Genomic DNA, 6,844 nt, shown 5'->3' with positions numbered 1-6,844 from the left:
TTCCATTTTCTTCAATTGCACAATTAGAAACTTTATTATTATAACTAGTCACTTTGAGGATTGATTAATTCTTTTTGTAGTCAATATAATAGTGTGTATCCTGCACAGACAATGCATATCTCATTGAAAGTATTATGAATCCTTAGTTGATAATATTAATTGACTAACTATTCTAACCCAAATTAAACACCCTTATAAGTATACAAACTCTAACAAATCTAATTGCAGGATTTTTCTTTATTTTATTTTTAGTTATTATATAGAGTTTGTAAATCAAATAAAAAGAAAAATTGATAACATCAACAAAAATTAATTATAATATATTTTTAACTACACATAAAATGTATAATATTTGTTTATCTGCATGCTTATCAATGGGAATTGCTAGCTAGTTTGACTACATTTGGGTGGACATGTGGCATTTGGCATAATGCTTTGATCTAAAATAAAGGCTATTACCTAAAAACTCAACATTGTGTTCAAGATATTGCTATGTTTTATGAACAATGTGACTGAAGAATGATAAGAAGCCAGTAATTACAATCCACTTCACTAGGGAAACCACCCTTATAATGAATACAATGTATAAGACAAGATTTGATTATCCTAAGACTGGGTATCATTTTTGTATATATGTTTGTATGGATGTATGTCTGTCAGACAAGGATAAAATTATAACGAAATGATACAATTAAATCTTCTAGTTGACACAACCATATAACATTACAACTGTAATAACTCAACATCTAGGGCTTAGTAAGGGGCTTTAGAGTTAACATGGTGCTTTTCTAGGGCATAACATTCCCCTTCCTTGCAAACAAATGTTTTCCTCAACACTTGATTAACTGGGGGTGTTTTTGCATGAATGACTCGTCTTCCCATGTCACCTATTCCACTAGTAGGTTCTTCCATTTAGTCGGGTACTCGGTAATTACTCAAATTATCAACTATTTAATCCTTGATTCCACAATATTTATGGTTCTATTATGACTTTACCTTCCTCAAAATAAAAAATTAAAATAGTTTGGACTACAACCTTGTCATTGTTTACCTTCTTTAACCAAGATGCTTGGAAGAATTGTTATTGTTGTGCCCTTACATTATTATTGTTATGTCGGCTTTGATTATATTGTGCCCCTTAGGCTCCTATATATAGAAAGGAGGTATTTTCATTTGTATCATCCAAGAACTGTCCATTTGTGTTATGTAAATGAGGTTTCCCCATCAAAGGGTCTGAGTTTGAAGTCGTTGATCTATCTTTTCTTCTATTTTGTGAGCTGGTTGCATAACATTTCGTATCAGAGCTTTGGATTCTAGGGTTTCGCCACTTAAAATAGGTCATCGTGGAATTTTCACTATAACTTGTTTTATATGAACTTTCAAATGTTGAAAGTAAAACCCATTTGAGCCGAAATATTGATGAACCTTAGGGACGAATTTCAGATCTTGCGTCACTATATTTTCAGATATATGATTGGAGGAATTTAGGGTTTTTGTAGGCTCCCGAATTATATTGCAAACTGGTGACCTGGGAAAAATCATCATAACTTTCTCTCTGAGAATCAAATTGCAATTTGGTAAAAAGGTACAGAAAGAACACAGACTGTAGTTTTTGTTTTATCATTTCTAGGTCCAAAGGTCGAAACAATGACATGTGGCACTTCGTACAAGTTTGCTCTATTGAACTAGTCTATAATCAGGTCATCGTGGGAGATTTGGAATAAATTTCTTAGAGAATAGAATATTGATAAGACTTGTGGGGATGGAAGGACAATTGAAAGGGCTCCATCAAGACAAAATTTTAGACCTTGGATATCCAAAATTACAGATATACAATAGATCCAATATCAAGCTCCTACAAAGCAAAAAAAGGTGTGTAGTCATATTAAAATTTTGCATAAGTTTGGTTTGAAAAATTGGTTTGGAGGAATTCAAAGGGAATAGTGAAGCATAATTATCATTAATTGATGCCCCGAAGAAAGAAAATGGAAACACCTAGTAAGAAACCTAAAAGCTCTAGCATGACTCATGAAGAAGAGGAAGAAATGCAACATGATATATCAGAATTATGATACCAAGTGCAACAAATTTCACTCTCGCAAAAGATAACATAAGCTAAGATGGATGGTTTAAAGAAAGGCGTGGAAGATAAGATGAATGGAGTGGAAGCTAAGATGAATGGCATGGAAGCTAATACGGATGGCGTGGAAGCTGATATGGATGGTTTAGAAGTAAACAATGAAGATTTGAAGAAAGACATGGGAGGTTCGAAAGGAGGTTTGGAAAATTTTCTACAAAAAATTCTTCCTAATGGAGAAAAGGTAGTAGAGGAAACTCAAAATGAGAAAAAAAAAAAATGTTAGTCATGATCTAATAGACTTTAACATTGGATTAAACACCCACCATGTTTCAAATATTGATATGTAGAAGTTTGATGGAAAGGATCCCATAACATGGATACTACAAATGGAGCAATATTTCAATCTCCATAATGTGAAAAACACACAAAAGGTACATACTGTGACTTTATATTTGGAACCCAATGAGTTTGTATGGTATCGATGGCTTTGCTATCGTAAACAAATTGTCACTTGGGTAATTTTTATGGATGAAATGATAACAAATTATGAAGATACAAAAAGTAACACTTTTTTTAGCCAATTGGTAAATCTCAAATAAAAGGGTTTAATGGCGAAGCACATTGAAGACTTCCAAAAATTGAATATTAGGGAAAAAGATATTCCAGAGGAGCATAGGATTGATGTTTTCATAGGGACTTTAAAGGATGGAATCCAACATGAGGCTCACCTTTGGGAACCTAATTCATTGGAGAAGGCATTTAGGTTGGCAAGAAAAATTATGGCAACAAGGAAGCCTACCAATAATAACTATAAAGATGGAAGTGTTGTTGCCCCTAGACTTCCACAACCTACAAGGTTGACACCACAACAATTGGAAGAAAATAGAGCAAAATAGTTTTGTTACAGTTGTGATAGAAAATACACTAAAGGTCATAAGTATGCTGAGAAGAAATTATTTTACATAGATTATGAAGAGGAAGAAGAAAAGGAACAAGAAACATCAAAAGAAGAGGATACACACCAAGAACAAACCCTAGAGGAAGAAGAAATGAATCCGACCATATCTTGTAATGCATTGGATAGAATTACCATTCCTCAAACTATCAAGATAGAAGGACATATAAAGATGAAAAAGGTAATAGTGTTGATTGATTCACGAATTACCCATAATTTTTTTCATTGTAAGATAGCAAAGGAATTGAAATACTTCCCATATCTAGCACCAAAGTGTCAAGTGATGGTTGCAAATTGAGGAACCATAAATTTCTCTAGAAAGTGCCATAATATCAAGCTATCCATGGGAAATATGTGTTGAATAATCCAATTATTTCTATTCCAATGGGTCGTGATGATGATGTAGTAGGAGTCAAATGGCTACAATATTTGGGTACAATAGCTTTTAATTTTCAAGAACTTTTCTTGATTTTTTTCAAAAGGAAGGGAAGTTGAATTAAGGGGTATCGCAGAGAAACCAATAAAGATAATCATCTCTAGTGGCATGAAAAAGCTTCAAAAGAAATAACAACATGGCCTAATTTCACAATTATGTTCACTAGAGGTTCCCACATCGAAATCATCTATTTATCCAGATTTACAAAAATCCTTAGACAATCATTCTAAAGTATTTGAGACTCTCGAAGGCCTCCCACCTATTCATGATCATGATCAAGCTATTCATGTGATTCCAGGAAGTGTTCCTCCAAACATCAGGCCTTACATATATCCCTATTTCCAAAAGAGTGAAATTGAACATATGGTTGTAGAAATGCTAGAAGTTGGTATAATTCAACCTAGTCAATGTTCTTTCTCTGCTCTAGTAGTATTGGTGCACAAGAAGGATGGATCATGGCACATGTGTCTAGATTATAGGGAGCTCAACAAGCTCACTATTAAAGATAAATTTCCCATTGCTGTCATTGATGAATTATTGTATGAATTGCATGGAGAAATTTACTTCACCAAGTTGGACCTTCATTCACGATATCATCAAATCAGAATGAAGACTAAAGGATTTCTGAAAAAACATTTAGAGCTCAAGAGGGTCATTATGAATTTTTGGTCATGCCTTTTGGCCTTAACAATTCACCTTATACATCTCAAGCTTTGATGAATTCCATTTTAAAACCCTTCCTTAGAAAATTTGTGTTAGTGTTTTTTGATTATATACTAATCTACAACAAGTCTTGGAAGGATCATGTTCAACATGTTGATAGAGTGCTCAAACTATTGGAGGAGAAACAATTTTATGCAAAAACCTCCAAATGTTTCTTTGGAGTACAAGAGGTGGAATATTTGGGTCATATTGTATCTCTTGAAGGTGTTAGGGTAGACCCTAGCAAAATTAAATCCATTAAGTAATGGGAAATCCCCACATCCATAAAGAATCTGCGAGAATTTCTCAGGTTGACAGGATATTATCACAAGTTTGTTAAGAATTATGGCAGAATAACATCACCTATAACAACGTTACTGAAGAAAGATGCATTTTATTGGACTCCAGAAACAAGGAATGCCTTTGAACATCTTAAAGAGGAAATGTGCCAAGCACCGGTCTTAGCTACGCCACAATTAATGAAAACCTTTATTGTGGAATGTGATTCCATAGGAAATGGAATTGGTGTTGTTTTGGTTCAAGAAGAAAGACCCATTGCTTTTGAAATTCACCCAATCAAAGGAAAGTATTTACACAAAGTTATTGATGAGAAGGAAATGTTGGCAATATTACATGCACTTAAGAAATGGTGACCTTACCTAAGGCGAAGACACTTCAAGGTAAAAATGGATCATGATAGTCCTAAATACTTTTTAGAACAAATATTACCTTCAGAAGAGAAGCAAAAATGGGTCACAATGATGTTGGGTTATGACTTTGAAATCATCTACAAAAAGGGAAAGAAAAATATTGTTGCAGATGCACTCTGAAGAAAAGATGGGGGTGTGGAAGCATTGCTTTGTGTCATTTCTATTATCCAACCAGATTGGATAAACAAAGCAAGGGATGAATGGAATACTGATGAAGAAGTGTGGGAACTCATTCAAAATTTGGAGCAAGATCCCAGTACATTAGATACATTTAGCTATAAAAATGCTTCGTTATGGTACAAATATCGCTTATACCTCTGTAAGAATTCCCAACTCAAATAAAATATTCTTTTCGAATTGCACACCTGTCCTTTAAGAGGGCATTCAAGATTTTTAAAAACTTAGCACATGGTTAAGAATGAATTTTTTTTGTGATGGCCTTAGATCTGATATTCAAAAGTTTGTGGTCAAATGTTTGGTTTGCCAACAAAATAAAGTTGAGACAATTAATACCTGAAGTATCTTATAATCTTTATCCATTCCAAGTCAACGTTGGGAGGATGTTGCAATTTATTATATCACAGGTTTACCCAAGTCCGAAGGAAAGAGTGTCATAATGGTGGTAGTTGATAGACTTACCAAGTATGCAAACTTTTGTGCATTATCTCATCCATTTAAAGCCATCACAGTTGCTATGACATTTATGGAAACAATTCAAAAACTACATGGAAACCCAAAGATTATTGTAAGTGACAGAGAACCTATTTTCATTGGAAATGTTTGGAAAATGTTATTTTCTTGCCATCATACTCAATTACCTCATATCTCATCTTATGATCCTCAATCTCATGGGAAAACTGAGATAGTGAACAAATGTTTGGAGGATATCTTCGTTGCTTTGTATATGATAAACAAACATCATGGGTCAAATGGTTTCCTCTAGCTGAATGGTGGTATAACACATCCTTCCATACTATAGCAAAAATGACCCCGTTTATGGCACTTTATTGATATCATCCACCATCCATCGCATCATATTTAAGAGAAAATTATAAAGTTCAAGCAGTGGAAGATCACATCGAGCATCAACAAAAAGTTCTCCAACTCTTAAAGGATAGCTTGACTTTGGCATAAAATAGAATGAAACAACAGGCATATCAACATCGCAACGAAAGAATTTTTGATGTAGGTGATTGGGTATTTCTAGGACTACAACAATACAAACAAATGTTCCTCAAGCAAGCTAAGAAGGATAACAAATTATCACCGAAGGATTATGGTTCGTACAAGGTGTTCCAAAAGATTGGTACTATGGCATACAAATTGGAACTTCTTGAATCTTCCCTAATGCACACAGTTTTCCATGTTTCATGCTTAAAGAAGGTTATAGATGACAAGATCCCAATTCAAACAATATTTCCAATACTTGACGAGCAAGGAAAAATCATATTGGAACCTTAATCAGTCACCAAAACAAGAACTTGACAACTATGAAATCAATGAATTTAAGAGTATCTCATCAAGTGGAAGAACTTACCCACTGAATATTCCACATGGGAGGATGAGAATTTTATACAGAAGCATCCAGAACTACTCAAGCATTGAGGACAACACATTTTTGAAGGAGAGGGGCATGTTAGGTCCCTATAATACTAGTGTATTCCCTTATTATTACTGTCATTGTAGCCCCTTATTTTTATTTTTCTTTCCATGGTGTCCCCATATTGTTATTATTGTGCCCCGTAGAAGCCCACTATTTTTATTGTTGTAACCTTAAATTATTATTGTTATGTCGGCTCTAATATATTGTGACCCCTTAGACTCCTATATATAGAAAGGAGGTCTTGTCATTTGTATCATCTAAAAATTGTTCATTTGTGTAATGTAAAGGAGGTTTCCCCCTCGAAGAGGTTGATTTTGAAGTTGTTGATCTATCTTTTCTTCTATTTTGTGAGTTGGTT

The sequence above is a fragment of the Pinus tabuliformis genome, chromosome 5_1 (assembly GCF_031772625.1).
Source record: "Pinus tabuliformis cultivar Carrire ecotype Pingquan chromosome 5_1, CPIR1, whole genome shotgun sequence".
NCBI classification, from domain to species: domain Eukaryota; kingdom Viridiplantae; phylum Streptophyta; class Pinopsida; order Pinales; family Pinaceae; genus Pinus; species Pinus tabuliformis.
The sequence above is the reverse complement of the archived record's forward strand: the minus strand, read 5'-3'. Positions refer to the sequence as shown.